At 55.7% G+C, this 17,892-nt stretch overlaps 2 non-coding genes across 2 annotated transcripts; one reads left to right on the top strand and one right to left on the bottom strand.

The window, feature by feature from the left end:
• The first annotated feature begins 15,322 nt into the window (after positions 1-15,322).
• TRNAM-CAU lies at positions 15,323-15,394 on the top strand. Its single transcript has one exon. It is a non-coding gene; the product is annotated as a tRNA-Met (tRNA).
• A 764-nt stretch (positions 15,395-16,158) lies between these two features.
• Positions 16,159-16,232, bottom strand: TRNAN-GUU. The gene has a single exon. It is a non-coding gene; the product is annotated as a tRNA-Asn (tRNA).
• Positions 16,233-17,892: the final 1,660 nt, after the last annotated feature.

Below are 17,892 nucleotides of genomic sequence, written 5' to 3'. Positions count from 1 at the left end.
GGCCCAGCACCAGGCAATGCAGAATGGACACCACACGCCCTGCCCCTCCTCACCCAAGCTGCCCCCTAAGTGCATTGGAGCCCAGCGCCCTGCACCTTGGCACTCCTGCCCCACAGGGGGTGAGCTGCAGCCCCACCACACTCTGCAGAGGGAAGGAGGGTCAGGCCAGCCAGCCCTTGTAAGATCAGGAAATCACCACCGGGGTTGACGGTATGGGGGCTGTGACATATGGAGAAACGGTTGTTGCGCTGGCAGAGGGCAGCAGAGCATGCACACACACACACATGCTTGCAAACATACACAAACACATGCATGAATCCAGCCCCACACACACACAATTGCTAATATACACAAACACCCGCATAAATCCAGCCAACACCAACACAAGTACTAACAGATGCAAACACACACACAAATCCAGCCACATGAACACACACCTGCACAGCCACAATAACCCCCACAGCTGCAAATAATCCCCCCCACAACCCCTGCAGAAAACCAGACATACACAAACACACACACACCATCCCCATTCTGTACACACACCTTGAGTCACTCAGTGTGACACTGAACACTTCAATTGGATGGGGGGCCCAGCACCGTGGCTATTCCCGGCCCCCCAGGGCTTGTGTAGGTGGCAGAGTGGGGGCACAGGAGGCACGATCCAGTGCCAGCCAAGGGGGGGTTAGAGATGGGAGGGGGGCTGTGGTTTCTGCACCACCTGGTTCCTGGCACAGGCTCCTTCGAGTATTTGCATTTCTTACCCCATCACAACTTCCTGCTCAGCCCCCTCCTGCTGTGCAAGATGGTTGGGGGAGGGGAGATAGGAACTTGTGAAGGTTTTTATTCTTCCTCTGAATCATGTAGCACTGGCCACTGTTGGTGATAGGATACCTTATAGGTCCACTGACCTATTTTGCTATGGAAAATCCTATGGTATATTAGATAGTGAAGTACATTATGCAGGGGAACAGGATTACACCTTTCACCAAAGCATCCAGAAATGGCCACTGTCTGAGGCAGAATATCAGCTAAAATAGACCTCAGAAAGTTCTGGTGTGGCATACTGTAACGTTCCATAACAGAAGATTGAATAAGTAGACACATTTGTTTTGCCTCCCTCTGAAGCATTCAGCATTAGACACTATTGGGGATAGGACAGCAGACAAAATGGACTATTCATCTATTCCACCACATGGTAGCGGTAATAATGATCGGTAGATTATCTACAGTGCTTTTCATTAGATTGCTGAGTGCTTTACGAAAGAGGTCAGTATCGTATCCTCCATTTTACAGATAGGAAAACTGAGGCATGAGATGCCGTGACTTGCCTGCGGTCACCATGGTAGGTCCATGAGACAAACCAGGTCTCCTGAGTCCCAGTCTAACCACTGGACAACACTGCCTCCCGTATGGTTTGGTATTACACAGTGAGATGCAAACAGTGCATGATCACCATTAAAATAGCATGCATTAGCCATTGTTGGAAATGAACCCACACTACTTAAACAACTGATTTATCCCTTTATGGAGAAGCCTATGGTATGATATTGCACAGTAGGATACATAGGAATTAAACAGCTGTGTCCTGGCCACTGGTGAAGACAGGATACTAGGTTAGATGCGTCAGTGGCTGATCCGCTGTCAGTACTTCTAGTCTGGCATGGTGGGTGAAGTATGTGATGATGGAGAGGTGGGGTGCGTTACACTTTTCTGGGAAGCAGTGTTACTCAATCTCTTCACATTAGCAACTTCATATTCAACACGAAATTGTTTTGTGACTATTCCCCAGACATTTACTATTGAAAAGTAAAATAAACAAAACAAAAACAAACCAGTGGTAATATATTTAATCTGTGCCTGTACTTGTTTTCAAAGGTTGACTGGGAGCACTTGACCTTGAAGAGTATGGATGAGCAGGCAGTGGGAGAGGGGTTTGTTTGGTTGGCTTTTTTTTGCCTTTAAGAATTAATAATACATAGCTCTTATATACTATTTTTTTGTCAACAGAGCTCAATACATTTTACCAAGGAGCAACATCCCTTTCTGGAATGTGTTTTCTCCAAAAGTAGCTATTGTGTCATACAGGAGGCCTGTGATATGCAGGGGGTCAGAATAGATGCTCTAATGGTCTCTTCTGACCATAAAGTCGACTAATTTCTGAAAAACTGAGTGTAGCATTGGGAGCAGCGTCTGACGTTTTCCTGTCTAGCTGGCTTGCTGCCTAGAACGAACGCTCCTTGAGTGGGGTGATCCACAGGGAGTAGCTCAAACCTCCACAGTGCCTGGGCAGGGGCAGGACATTAGCACAGCAAGGGAGGGGTGTGGCAGTGACATCACAAAGGCTTTTTGCAGGACCTCAGACTATTGGTCAAAGGTGGTGGGGAGGTGGTGACCTCACAGAGAGATGCTGACATCAGCCAGGCAGGAGAGGGGTGAGGGGCCAGGGAAACCTCAGAGACCCCTGTGGCTTTGCTTCAGCAAGTCTCCTTCTCCAGGTCTCTCTTTGAGGACTGAGAGAGTATTCGGGTTCACGGACGTGAGCGCCAGGAGGAACCTCTTTCGAGTTTTCTCCTTCCCTTTTCCTGATTTTACTAGAAAACAGCCGTCCCTGTTTAGAAGGTAAGAGCCTCCTCGAGGTTTGAAACCTGTTCAGTCTGATCCATCTGGTGACCGTTGAATTCTAGGCATGGAAAACACGAGCTTAAGGAGGCCGAATTTTATTCCGTACCTGGGATTTTGTCCCTTAAAATCACTGGGGACATTAGGGTTTGTTCTTTTTGTTTCACCTTTTCCTCCATCCATCCCTCCCTCCTTTCTCTTCGTCTCTTGCTTCTTTTGTCCTTTCTCCTGTTCCCCTCCCAAAACCAGGAGCAGTGTCGGGGTGTGTTTGGGGCGGGGGCAGAGAGGGGATGGGCGGCACTGGGGAGGGGGAGCTCGGGGGTGTTGGGGGCGGGGTCAGAGAGGGGAGGGGCGGCACTGGGGGAGGGGGAGCTCGGGGGGGGGTTGGGGGCGGGGCAGAGAGGGGATGGGCGGCACTGGGGAGGGGAGCTGGGGGTGTTTGGGCTGCTCAGGAGCCGCCTCGCGAATGCTTCAAGGCCACGTGACGCCTCTCGGAAACTCCGCCTCCCGAGACAGCCAATAGGAAGAGGAGGCAGAGCCCTGACCAATGGGAGCGCGAGAAGAAACCTTCCCCGGCCAGTTCCAGTGTGAGGTTGGGGGCTGCAGTGACCAGAGCCCCCAGCAGGGTGCAGCGCGGGGGGGGCTGCCGTGACCAGAGCCCCCAGCAGGGGGCATCGGGGGGGGGCTGCAGTGACCCGAGCCCCCTGCAGGGTGCATCGGGGGGGGGGCTGCAGTGACCAGAGCCCCAGCAGGGTGCATCGGGGGCTGCCGTGCCCAGAGCCCCCAGCAGTGTGCATCGGGGGGGGCTGCAGTGACCAGAGCCCCCAGCAGGGTGCATCGGGGGGGGGCTGCAGTGACTAGACCCCCCAGCAGGGTGCAGCGGGGGGGGGCTGGAGAGACCAGACCCCAGCAGGGTGCAGCGGGGGCTGCAGTGACTAGACCCCCCAGCCGGGTGCAGCGGGGGGGCTGCAGTGACTAGAGCCCCCAGCAGGGTGCAGCGGGGGGGGGCTGCAGTGACCAGAGCCCCCAGCAGGGTGCATCGGGGGGGGGCTGCACTGACCAGACCCCCCAGCAGGGGGCGCTGCCGGCCGGGGGGTTCCCTGCAGCCTGGTGCCATTCACAGGGAGACCCGCAATAGCCTGACCCCCCCACCCCTGTCCGAGCTCCCGCCCTGCCCCACAGCCCACTGCCTCTTGAGCAGCCCCTGCGGTGTCACCACTACCCCCGGCTGTGTCCCCCGCAGCTTCCCAGCCCCAGCTCCTCCGGTGGCCCCCACACTTCCTCCCTGCAGCCTGCCCCATTCCCCTGAGTCCCAGCTTCACCCCGACATCTCTCCAACCCACCTCCCCCCATCGCAGCCTCTGCCCCCCAGTGCCCCGGCCCAGCTCCCCGGGGGGGCTTGAGAGGCCCCCACCCCCCGGCCGCTCCACTCCCCACAATGGGCAGCTGCTGGCGCTGAGGAAGGGGGGTCTGGGCCAGGCCAGGTGCTGGGCCAATCCTGGTGAAAGAGAGACGAGCCGGCAAGGCTGAGAGGCCCTCCTTGTCTGGGGACAGGGGCTCCCACAATTTGGCCAGTGTCACCCTCCCCCATCCAGAGGAGACGTCCGCTCCCAGCAGGCCGTGCTCCATCTCCACCCCGCAGGGGGGAGCCCCCAGTCCAGCAGTGCCCCCCACCCCCCCCCCATCAGCAGCCAAGCCGGGAACCTGCTCCTTCTCCCCTGCGAGGGCTGCAGGACTCCCTGCCCCCGCAGCACCAGCCTCCCCCCATGTCCCCGGGGTGGGGTGCGGGAAGGGGGGATTCCTTCTTCCCATTGCCCAGATCCCACCCCCACCCCGGGCTGCCCAGACGGGAGCCAGGGGCTGCAGCAGTTGGCTGCTTCCCCAGGGCTACCAAGGAGCCGCCAGGAGAAGGGACGAGATTCTCCACGGCGCTGCAGCTGTTCACACTGGGACCCGTCTCACACGGGGGAAACTGAGGCACCAGGGAAGGTGAGATGGGCTGCACCAGCTCAGATTGGGAGTCTGTGGGAGAGCCAGGAACAGAACCCAGGAGTCCTGGCTCCATGGGCAGCTTGGGACTCCTCCACTTGGGGAGGCTGGGCGGGCCCGGACTGTGGCCCTGCCCCAAGGCCTGCTGCCACTCAGCCTCCTCCTGCCAAAGCCCCGCCCACACGCCCCCTCCACCCCGCCCACACTCCCCCTTCAGCCCCGCCCACACGCCCCTTCAGCCCCGCCCACACGCCCCCCTCAGGACCCCTTTGTTCCACTCCCCTGACCCCCCCTGCCCACCTCTCACGTCTCGTCCCCCGAGGCCCGGCCACTTGTGCCTCTTCGCCCCACCCCAAGGCCCCTGCCTGCCTCTCTGCCGTTTGCACCCCCGGCCTCTCCCCCCACGGCCCCATGTGTCCGGATGGAGCTTGGGAAAGGGCGAAGTGAGGATGGGGCCTTGCGGGGGAGAGGATGAGTGGAAGCAGGGCCTCTGGGTGGAGCACGGGCCAGGTGCCTCCCCGGGCCCCTTACACCCACCGCCCCTGCCTGGCTCCCGGCCTCCCCGGCTCTAACCACTAGACCCCACGGCACTGGGACAATTTGTATAGTGGGAGGTGCTGAGAGCCAGTGAACAAACCTGTAAACCCTGCACAGGATGGAAACCACTTCAAGCCGGGGGGGGGGGGCACCACGACTCGCCCCCACTCCCTTCCCAGAGCCAGCGGTGGGACCCGGATACCCTGGCTCCCAACCCCCACTCTAACCACTAGCCTGCACTGCCCTGCCACAGCTGGGGAGAAGAACCAGGAGTCCTGGCTCCCAGCCTGGTCGTGGGTGGAGCAGGACGTACTGGCCATGGGCTCAGCTGGGCATCACTTACCATCAGGCTGGATGGTATCCCAGTGCTGACCTCCAGCCCCACAGCTCTGCTGGTGCCCCTCACTCCCGACCCGCAGCCCCTTGGTTCCCCCCAGCACTGACGGTGCCCCTCACTCCCGACCCACAGCCCCTGCTATCCCAATCCTGATCTCCAGACACACAGTTCTGCTGGTGCCCCTCACTCCCGACCCGCAGCCCCTTAGGCGTCCACCATCTCTGACGGTGCCCCTCACTCCCGACCTGCAGCGACTGGGCTTCCCGCGGAGCTCCCCAGTCACTGTGCTACCGGTGCCCCTCACTCCCGACCCGCAGCCCCTGCTATCCTAGTCCTGACCTCCAGACCCACAGCTCTGCTGGTGCCCCTCACTCCCGACCCGCAGCCCCTTGGTACCCCCCAGCACTGACGGTGCCCCTCACTCCCGACCCGCAGCTCCTGCTATCCTAGTCCTGACCTCCAGACCCACAGCTCTGCTGGTGCCCCTCACTCCCGACCCGCAGCCCCTTGGTTCCCCCCAGCACTGACGGTGCCCCTCACTCCCGACCCGCAGGCCCTTAGGCGTCCACCAGTTCTGACGGTGCCCCTCACTCCTGACACGCAGCCCCTGCTTTCCCAGTCCTGACCTCCAGACTCACAGCTCTGCTGGTGCCCCTCACTCCTGACCCACAGACCCCTGGGCTTCCTTCAGCTCTACCGGTGCCCCTCACTCCCGACCCGCAGCCCCCTGGGTTCCCCCCAGCTCTAGTGGTGCCCCTCACTCCTGACCCGCAGCCCCTGCTGTCCCAGTCCTGACCTCCAGACTCACAGTTCTGCTGCTGCCCCTCACTCCCGACCCGCAGCCCCTGCTATCCCAATCCTGACCTCCAGACTCACAGCTCTGCTGGTGCCCCTCACTCCCGACCCGCAGCCCCTTAGGCGTCCACCAGCTCTGACGGTGCCCCTCACTCCTGACCCGCAGCCCCCTGGTCTCCCTCCAGCTCTGCCGGTGCCCCTCACTCCCGACCTGCAGCCCCTGTTATCCCAGTCCTGACCTCCAGACTCACAGCTCTGCCGGTGCCCCTCACTCCCGACCCGCAGCCCCTGCTATCCCAGTCCTGACCTCCAGACTCACAGTTCTGCTGCTGCCCCTCACTCCCGACCCGCAGCCCCTCCTATCCCAATCCTGATCTCCAGACCCACAGCTCTGCTGTTGCCCCTCACTCCCGACCCGCAGCCCCCTGGATTCCTCGCTGAGCTCCCCAGTTACTGTGCTGCCGGTGCCCCTCACTCCCGACCTGCAGCCCCTACTATCCCAGTCCTGACGTCCAGACTCACAGCTCTGCTGGTGCCCCTCACTCCCGACCTGCAGCGACTGGGCTTCCCGCGGAGCTCCCCAGTCACTGTGCTGCCGGTGCCCCTCACTCCCGACCCGCAGCCCCTCCTATCCCAATCCTGATCTCCACACCCACAGCTCTGCTGGTGCCCCTCACTCCCGACCCGCAGCCCCCTGGATTCCTCGCTGAGCTCCCCAGTTACTGTGCTGCCGGTGCCCCTCACTCCCGACCTGCAGCCCCTACTATCCCAGTCCTGACGTCCAGACTCACAGCTCTGCTGGTGCCCCTCACTCCTGACCCGCAGCCCCTACTATCCCAGACCTGACCTCCAGACTCACAGCTCTGCTGGTGCCCCTCACTCCTGACCCGCAGCCCCCTGGGTTCCCCCCAGCTCTAGTGGTGCCCCTCACTCCTGACCCGCAGCCCCTCCTATCCCAATCCTGATCTCCACACCCAGAGCTCTGCTGGTGCCCCTCACTCCCGACCCACAGCCCCTGCTATCCCAGTCCTGACCTCCAGACTCACAGCTCTGCTGGTGCCCCTCACTCCTGACCCGCAGCCCCTGCTATCCCAGTCCTGACCTCCAGACTCTCAGCTCTGCTGGTGCCCCTCACTCCCGACCTGCATGGGTCACCCCTGGAGCAGGTTAAAGCTGCAGGGTGACAGTGGGGTTGCTGCCCCTGTGAACAGCTGCTGTAGCACCGCATGGGCAGGACAGGGAGACCCAGTTATACCCCTCCCCCGCCCCAGCCTGTATCGGGGGATGGGAGCACTCACACCCTGGGGCCCCTGAGTTGGGACGGAGGGAGGCCCCCGTGCACCAGGGATGCTGTAAGGGCGAACAGGGGCACCCACCCACGCACCCGAGATCTTCTAGGGGGGGAGAGTGGCACCCACACACCCAGGATGTTGTAGGGGGGGACAAGGGCATCCACGCTCCGGGATCCTCTGCAGAGGGACGGACACCCACACACCCAGGATTCTGTATGGGGGGCAGAGGTACCCGGACACCTGGGCTCCTGGGTGGGGGAAGGAGGCACCGAAACATCCGGGATCTTACCTGGCAGGACAGCGGCGCCTGCAGCTCGACATGAGACGGGGGTGGGGGAAGCAGGAGCATTTCCCAGTTCCAGGCTGTCCCCATCTGGCCAAGGCACAGAGCTCACAAGCAGAGTTTAAAGCTCGAGCTGCCAGGCAGCAAAACAAGCCGGGCCCTGTGGCTGGTGCCTGTGATCCCAGCTCCTGGGGAGGCTGAGGCCAGTGGATCGCTTGAGCTCAGGAGTTCTGGGCTGTAGGGGGCTGTGCTGATCGGGTGTCCACACTAAGTTCAGCATCAATATGGTGATCCTGGGGAAGCTTGGGGTCCCCAGGTTGCCTAAGGAGGGGTGAACCGACCCAGGTTGGAAATGGAGCAGGTCAAAACTCCCCTGCTGATCAGTAGTGGGATTGCACCTGTGAATAGTCCCTGCAGCGTAGCCTGGGCAAGACAGTGAGACATGGTCTCTTTGTATACAGACACCCCCCCCCCCCGCAGAGCCTGGATGGGGGGATGGGAGCACCCACACGCTGGGGATTCTGACTTGGGGTGAGGGACGCACCCAAGCAACACGGATCTTGAAAAGGGGAACAGAGACACCCACAGATCCTGGATGGGGGCAGGCAGGGGAAACCACACATGGGAGCTAGTTCATGGGGTGGGGGACAGAGACACCCACCAGAGATCCTTGATGGGAGCACCCACATGATGGGGATCTTGAACTGGGAGGAGGGAAGCACCATGTACCAGAGGTTCTGAAGGGGGAACAGGGACACCCACACACCAGGTGTCTTGCAGCAAGAGCTGCAGTCTTCATTTACGCAGGGCAGTGATGGGGATTTAACCAATTCCTGTGCGGAGCTTGTTCCACTAGATAATTAGCCTCACGGTTAAAAAATGGTCATTTCCAGATGGCATTTTGTGACATTGACTGCAAACCAATGGGGTCGTGTTCAACCTTTGTCTGGTGAATTAAAGAACCCTTTAAAATCTGATATTCCCCCCTCTGGGAATTTTTAAAACTGTGTATTTAAAAACAGTGACTAAATCCCCTCTTAACCTCCAGTCAATTAAATCAATTGAGCTTCTACAATCTCTCGCTGTAGACAGAAAAGAACAATGCACATTTTCCTTGTTTTTAAAGGCAAAAATCCTGATCTTTCCAAGGGGATCTTCTGCTTCAACTGTCAGTTTGGGGAAGGATTTGGCTTCCTGGGCTATAATCTGCCCGCTCGGTTATAATCTGCAGTCTGAAGCGTCAAAATTAGATGAGACCATTAGTGCTGCCCCCGTGTGGCCGGAGATGGGAGCTCACAAGCAGAGTTGAAAGCTGGAGCTGGAACGGACCTGGCTGGACACGTGGGGCACAAAGGCTCTCGCGTGGGATCCTTGCTGTGCAGTCAGAGGCTGAGGCGATCTGACGGAATTCAGGGCTGCACCCTGCCATGCTGAGCCGGTGTCTGTGAAGTTCGGGGTCCCCAGGCTCCCACAGGAGGGTGAAGCAGGTCACCCCTGGAGCAGGTTAAAGCTGCAGGGTGACAGTGGGGTTGCTGCCCCTGGGAACAGCTGCTGTAGCACCGCCTGGGCAGGACAGGGCGAGCCAGTTATACCCTCCCCCCCCCCAGCCTGTATCGGGGATGGGAGCACTCACACCATGGGGACCCTGAGTTGGGACAGAGGGAGGCCCCCGTGCACCAGGGATGCTGTAAGGGCGAACAGGGGCACCCACCAGAGATCTTCTGGGGGGGGAGAGTGGCACCCACACACTGGGCCGTCCTTAGGATTTATGGTGCCCTAGGTGAGATTATGAAACTGGTGCCCCTCTGCCTGATCTGCTCTTAGCAACACAAATATAAGCATACAGTATTGGAAAACTTGCCACATTCACGTTATTAAAACCAGTTTAACTTAATGAAGCAAACTGTAATGCTGATGCACTGGCACTAAAGAAGTAGCCCTATAGAAAAAATTCTGATTTGACAGAATGATGCAAATAGTATAATTTTTTTAATTTGTCAAAATGTTATTGGAAATGTATATGAAGAGGTATTGAAACAAAGATTTGTTTTTAATTAAAAGCAATCTTTCTGGCGTCTTTGGCTGCAAAATCAGTTTAATAAGCTGGGTTTCCAAACAGTGGGAAAATATAACCCTAGTTTTACTGCTAGGTAAAGCACAAAGTGACCAAAATGAAGTCAGCACAGAATCATCTCATCTAGATTAAGGTAGCACAGAAATGTTACAGAAGTCCTAGTGTGCATTATTTTTGTTTGGAAAGACATTAGCAATAGCAGCACATTCACATGATAAAATACATGATAAATCACTGCCTCTAAAGTTCCATCAAAAACTGACATTTTCACAGCTCTAGCATGAGCTGCTGTACAGATTCTTCACAAGGAAGTGTCCGTGGCCTTTTTAACTCATATTAACTATGTATTTACTTTATGAAAGTTGGAGAAAACATTGTGAAAACGTAAAACATTGGCTGCCCAACTTCTGGGCTGGCAAAAGCTATACTGACTCACAGGATAAAAAAAAAAGCAGGAGAATCTTAGTACAACATATGGTCAGTCTATACCGGGGTCAGCAACCTTTCAGAAGTGGTGTGCCAAGTTCACTGTAATTTAAGGTTTCTCGTGCCAGTAATACATTTTAACGTTTGTAGAAGGTCTCTCTCTATGTGTATATTATATAAATAAACTATTGTTATTATCTGAGGTCCTACTCAGGCCACTGCCAGCTGAGTAAATGGAACCCCAGACCGGGTGCAGGCTGAGCGGGGCTGGTGGCTGGAACCCTAGACAAGGATCCCAGGCCCTGCTCAGCCCGCTGCTGGTCTGGGGTTCTGACCACCAACTCCTGCCAGCCAGGATCCCGGCCGCCAACCCCCCTCAGCCCACTACCAGCCTGGGATTCTGCTCACCCAGGCTGGCAGGAGGCAGAGTGGGGCCGGGGGCTGGGCTCCTGACTGGCAAGGGGCCGGCAGCAGGAACCCCGGAGTAGCAGTAGGCTGAGTGCTGCTGGCACCCCAGACTGGCAGCAGACCGAGCCACTCAGCCCTCCACCGGCCCTGCTCAGCCCGCCACCAGCCCACTCAGCCCGCTGCCGGATGAGTGAATGGAACCCCAGGCTGACAGCAGGTTGAGTGGTTCACCGGCCTGCTCAGCCCGCTGCCAGCCTGGGGTTCCTTGGGGGGTCCCCAGGCCAGCAGCAGGTGCTGAGTGGGGCCGACGGCCGGTATCCCAGCTGGCAATAGGGCAGCAGCCGGTACCCCACAGCAGTGATGGGATGAGCCGCTCAGCCTGCCGCTGCGTACCATCAAAAATCAGCTCACCTGCCACCTTTGGGACGTGTGCCGTAGGTTGCCAACCCCTGCTTTATACACTAGTAAGGAGATGAGCATATTACAGTTGTTGGCGGGCTCTTATCAGGAGTAATAGGCTATAGGAAAGTCAGTCGACATTTTTTGTTTCTCTGATGAAAACTGGCCCACTCCCTGCCCCAAACCAAACCTGTCACTAATAATTGTCAACAACTTAATTTTCTGTTTTTGGCTAAGATATTAATTTTTTTTAAAAAAAATATTGAAATTGGATTCAGGATTGTTAGCAAGAATTTTTGGCAAACAAAGTTGTTAAATGACAATCTAAATGGCAACACAGTACTGCTTTCATGCTTGGCTCACCCCCAGCCTGCTGGTCCAACAGCTGCAGTAGTAGACCCCATAATCCACCTCTTGGGGTGCAGAATAGCAACAGCAGCAGCAAACCCTCAGGTCCAATCACACGCCAATGGGCACCACCACCAGCCTTACGGACCATGGTGAAGTTAGCCCAGCATCTGATCTCAGGGACAGGTCACCCATGGAGCCACAGCAGCTCATCCTGCCCTGTGCAGCTCCCCCCCGGATGAGATGGATCGGTGGCAGCTGCCAGCCCGGGGGGAGGCGCTCCCCAACTAGGGTGACCAGATCCAGATGTCCTGATTTTATAGGGCCAGTCCCGATATTTGGGGCTTTGTCTTATATAGGCACCAATTACCCCCACCCAGAGTGACCAGACAGCAAGTGTGAAAAATCAGGACAGGGGGTGAGGGTGGGGGTAAAAGGAGCCTATATAAGAAAAAGACCCCAAAATTGGGACTGGCCCTATAAAATAGGGATATCTGCTCACCCTACCCCAACCCCCTGTCCTGATTTTTCACACATCTGGCTAACCCCATCCCAGCTCCATGTGACATTCCAATCCTGGTTCACTGCCCAGGAAGTGAGTTACTTTCACTGTCATTCCTCAGCAGGCAGCCAGCCAGCCTCCTCCCCCCACCTACCCCCCAGCACCTCACCCAACCCAGCCCTGATGGAGGGGAGAGAGAGAGGGATGCTCCTGAGGAGGAGGGAGAAAGGAGGGGGTGCTCCATGGGGCAGGGGGGGAGAAGAATGGATGTTATGGGGGACAACAAAGGACACTGGTTCCAGAGCTGCAGAGCCTGCCTCACCTCACCTCAGCCGGGGGGAAAGAGTCACACTCACAGGTGAGCTCCTTCCCCAACCCCTACCCCCTCCCCTTCCCAGAGACCCCAGCAGCCAATCCCCTCCCTCAGACTGTGCTGCATTCGGCTCTCTCTAGGACCCAGCAGCCCTGCTCTTACATGCTCCACTGCTTCCCGTCTGTCCAGACTCCCAGCAGAGCAGTGCCCCCAGACCTAGTGGTGCCCTAGGCAGCTGCCTATGGCTAATGACGGCCCTGGAGACATGAGAGAGAGAGATCAGGCTAGAGCAGAAAGTGGTTGGGGGGTGTGTGTGTGTGAAGGGTTTGAAATGCAAGGAGAAGAAAAATCTTTCTCCTGCTCCCTCTTATCAGAGCATCTAAAAACCAGATGAGAGATACCGCTCCCCCACTGCAACATCAACTCTGGTGGGCTTGGGCTGAGGAAGGAACTTCTCTCCCCAGCAGCTCCAGCATGCCTGGGCTGGGCCATGGACACCTCCCCCCCCAAAGATCTGGTGTGCCTGGCCTGGGACAGGGGAGGGGCTCCTCTCCTCTCCATTGGGGACATGGCGGGATGAGAGATGTGACAGGGCTTTACGGGAAATCATTATTTGCCTGATTCATGTGCCAGTCCTAGTCCTTGCTGACCCAAACGAACGGTTTATCATGCATGCTGATGCCAGTTTGGAGGGTCTGGGAGCACTCGCCTACCAGGAAGTGGAAGGTAAATGTAAATCTGTGGCCTTTGCCAGCTGAGGACTGCCTGATAGTGAAACTCGCTATCCCATCCACCAGCTGCAGTTCTTGGCCTTGAAATGGGCCATCACTGAGAAATTTCCAGACTACTTGTCCGGTGCTCAGTTTCAGCTATGGACAGAGAACAATCCACTGACTTCTGTGTTAACAAGGGCTAAGCTGGATGCTAAAGGGCAGAGATGGGTGGCTACTTTTGCTAGCCATAACTTCAGCATTCAATACCAATGAGTTGGTATAACAGGGAGTGTGATGTATCAGGACCACCAATTCTTGGCTGGGTGGGAGGGTGTAAGCAGGGTCAGAATGAACTCTACCCTGCCATCTGTTGGTGATGTGATGCAAAGGCATTTAGTTGCTGATGTGCATGGTCACACCCATCCCGCATTGCATGATGGGGGTGCTTGTCCAAATGGTGATTATGGCTGCTGAGGGATCTCCAAACTCTTTCTTATTAGGGCAAGAGTAATTAAGTGTAGTAATCCTGGTGACATGAATCAAGAACAGTAGAACGGTACTTAGCAGTTCTTGATTTCAGAACTCACCCAAACCAACATAAAAATCTTTAGACAAGGCACATGGGTTCCAAACAATAGCAAGTTAAAAGAGATTGAAAATTAAATATTTGTGTTTTGCACCATGGGATTCTTTAGCAATCTTTAAACAAATATTTTATGGTTTTTTTCTCTCTTTAGTTTAAAAATAAAATTAATTATTCTAATTTAAATAATGTGTTATAGCATACACTAAAAATCTTCAATGCAGAAGTAGGAATTTTAGCTATACTTAAACAGGTTGTCTTTGATGGTACTTAAAAGCTAAAGTTGGTAGAAATATACTGCTGAATGAGAACCTGGTAGAAAAATTTTGCTGGAAGAATTAGCAGAGTGAGATTGTTAGTCACAGGACAGTGGGTGGGTTTATGCAAATTCTGGACTCTGGGACCAGGGGTGGGCACATGCACCACCTCTGCAACTGACCTTTGCTACCTCACTCCATAACAACACACCTTTTACCTCTCAGGACCAAAATACACCGTGAAAAAGATCTAATGGCATAAGCTTAGGGTGAGCAACTGCAGCACTCACAACAATTTTAAGAAATTCAAAACCACCTCTGTCTTTCCACACCAGGGACAGCAGAAAGGACATCAGCAGCACCTGCAAGACACCAACAAACATCCATTCCTACCTCCCACCACAAGTGGCCGTTAGGAACCCATACCCCTTAATGGTGAGTACTTTTCAGGAGAGGGTGACGCTCTCAGGCCTCAAATGCCAGGTACAGTTACTCTGTTCTTGATCCAAAATCAACAGGAAAATACACTGGATTACTCCTGCCCCAATAACAAAGAGACTGGGGATCCCGCAGCAGCTGAAATGACCGTTTGGACAAGCACTCCCATCATGCAATCCCGGGTGGGTGTAACCATGCAAATGACATCAGCCCCAAAAGGCCTTGACAACACATCACCAACAGATGGCAGGGCAGACTTCATACTGACCCTGCTTCAACTAGATTGTGGCAAAGATTCCAAAACACCGAACGTTAAAACTCACCAAACGCGGGTCAATCCATCCTCATCGTCAGAACGCTCGTTATATTCCACACCCGAACGTAGCCCTCATATGGACAACATACCCTCCTAACTCAGTATCTGTACGTTAACCTTTTACCCCCCCGTCAGGGCTATTGCAGATTATGTATTCCTTATGCCACCCGATCTTAAACCGAACTTTGCACCCCTTGGGTAAGCTGTACGTTGTTCCCTGAGCACCAGAAACTTCTATGCCGAAACTCTGTACTGTACACTTTTTTTTTCTTTGAACGTCATCTTAATAAAAAGTTGACTTTTGTTCGCGATCCCGGCTCCTGTTCCTTTGCAAGGCGTGTGCGTTTGCTCCGGGTTTTAGTCTGCTAATACAGCGGGGGGGGGGGGCGCGATTGAGCCAGACGCGCTTGCCTGCTGCAGACACGGATCCAAGGCTGAACCTCGTCCCCCACAAGCTTGAAAGCTTAACTGAAAACTGTTTAAGAAGTGCTCCCGTCTCCGGCACTCAGCTACCCAGCTCCCAATGGGGTCCAAACCCCAAATAGATCCCTTTTACCCTGTAGAAGCTGTAAAATCCTGTGACCAGGGCAGCTGCCTAGCAGCCTGCGCATCTGCCTGCCAGCACGAGAGCGCGTAAGGCACTAATCCGGATAGTGGCGGCTAGGTGGCAGGGGGAGGGCGTGAAGAAGCAGCAGAGTGGCGCAGCGGGAGCGTGCTGGGCCCATAACCCAGAGGTCGATGGATCGAAACCATCCTCTGCTATGCATGCACTTGTTTCTTTTCCCTCTGGGCCTTCAAGCGAGCCGGTGACCAGCAGAGCACCAAGAGCCTAGGCCATGAGGCAAGAGGTGGCTGAGGCGAAGCGGCCTGCCAGGGAGCTCCCCGGCACCTCTGGCTGCCTGGGCTGAAGGCAAGAGGGAGGCCTGGGCGTGGTGAGGGCCTCCTGTCCTGGAATGAGGCTGCAGTGCTTCCTGGTCCCCTTTTCCCACCACCCCGGCAGGCGGCTGCTGCGGGAGAACACGAGGGAGGCTCTGGGGGCGCTAGGCAGCGCTGTGTGTGTGGCTGTCAGGGGAAAGAGCCGAGGCTCCGGACTCGACCTGCCATTGACTCGCGTGGCTCTGCGCGGCCGTCAGCTGGGGCGGGCCAGGCTGCGGACGTGACTCAGGCTTGGGCTGCATGGCCGTGCTTTCCTGACGAGGCATGAGGCAGGCCAAGAGCTTTGCACAGCGTACAGGGAAGTGGGAGGGAGGCATCTTTGAGCCGGCGTGTCTCCTCCACTTCTCCCTTGCCGCTTGGGCGGAGGCGGGAAGGGAGCGAAATGTTCCCGGCTGAAAGTTTTTGTGCTCGGCCTTGAGGATTAAGCCTGAGCCTCCGGCACGGCTGCTGGCAGATGGGTTTCTGAATGGCATCCAGCCCGCTCTTTGGACCACCAGCTGAAAGCACTGAGGCCAAGAGGCAGCAAAATGGGACCTTTGAGGCTCCCCCACAGGCCTCGGGGAAGCAAGGAAGCAGCACAGGCTTAGCGTCGTCCCTGGGTGGGCTCGAACCACCATCCTTTCGGTTAACAGCCGAACGCGCTGACCGATTGCGCCACAGAGACACGGAGGGGCAAGGCTGTATTGAGCACAAAAGCCGGGCATCAGCTCAGGGTACGGTATAGCACATGCATGCAGTGGATAGACAAGCAACAGCAAGGAACTGGATTGGTATTGAGCGAAAGTTCTGTGGGAAGGAACCCAAAAGAGCAACGGGGCTGTGGTACAGCGCTCGCATACACTTTCTTTGGCCTGTTTTGCTGGAAGAGTTAGCAGAACGAGATTGTTAGTCACAGGACACTGCGTGGGTTTATGCAAATACTGGACTCTTGGAGGGGGCGGGGGGGGGGGAAACACAACTTCTGTGGTACATGCACCATCTCTGCAACTAACGTTTGCTATCTCAATCCCTAACAACACACCTTTTACTTCTCAGGACTAAAATACACCGTGAAAGAGATCTAACGGCATAAGCTTAGGGTGAGCAACTGCAGCACTCACAACAACTTGAAGAGATTCAAAACCACCTCTGCCTCTGTCTTTCCACACCAGGGACAGCAGAAAGGACAGCAGTAGCACCTGCAAGACACCAACAAACATCCATTTCTACCTCCCACCACGAACGGCCGTTAGGAACCCATACCCCTTAATGGTGAGTACTTTTCAGGAGAGGGTGACGCTCTCAGGCCTCAAATGCCAGGTACAGTTACTCTGTCCTTGATCCAAAATCAACAGGAAAATACACTGGATTACTCCTGCCCCAATAACAAAGAGACTGGGGATATCGCAGCAGCTGAAATGACCGTTTGGACAAGCACTCCCATCATGCAATCCGGGGTGGGTGTAACCATGCAAATGACATCAGCCCCAAAAGGCCTTGACAACACATCACCAACAGATGGCAGGGCAGACTTCATACTGACCCTGCTTCAACTAGATTGTGGCAAAGATTCCAAAACACCGAACGTTAAAACTCACCAAACGCGGGTCAATCCATCCTCATCGTCGTAACCGCTCGTTATATTCCACACCCGAACGTAGCCCTCATATGGACAACATACCCTCCTAACTCAGTATCTGTACGTTAACCTTTTACCCCCCCGTCAGGGCTATTGCAGATTATGTATTCCTTATTCCACCCGATCTTAAACTGAATTTTGCATCCCTTGGGTAAGCTGTACGTTGTTCCCTGAGCACCAGAAACTTCTACGCCGAAACTCTGTACCGTACACTTTTTTTTCTTTGAACTTCATCTTAATAAAATGCTGACTTTTGTTCGAGATCCCGGCTCCTCTTCCTTTGCAAGGCGTGTGTGTTCGCTCCGCGTTTTACTCTGCTAATACGGCGGGGGGCGATTGAGCCAGAGGTGCTTGCCTGCTGCAGACATGGATCCAAGGCTGAACCTCGTCCCCCACAAGCGTAACTGAAAACAGTTTAAGAAGTGCTCCCGTCTCTGGCACTCAGCTACCCAGCTCCCAATGGGGTCCAAACCCCAAATAGATCCTTTTTACCCTGTAGAAGCTAGCTGTAAAATCCTGTAACCAGGGCAGCTGCCTAGTAGCCTGCGCATCTGCCTGCCAGAGCGAGGGCGTGTAAGGCACTAATCCGGATAGTGGCAGCTAGGTGGCAGGGGGAGAGTGTGCAGAAGCAGCAGAGTGGCGCAGCGGGAGCGTGCTGGGCCCATAACCCAGAAGTCGATGGATCGAAACCATCCTCTGCTACGTG

Source organism: Mauremys reevesii, linkage group 12 (genome assembly GCF_016161935.1).
Source record: "Mauremys reevesii isolate NIE-2019 linkage group 12, ASM1616193v1, whole genome shotgun sequence".
Taxonomy (NCBI): domain Eukaryota; kingdom Metazoa; phylum Chordata; order Testudines; family Geoemydidae; genus Mauremys; species Mauremys reevesii.
This window is presented reverse-complemented; position numbering and strand designations above follow the sequence as displayed.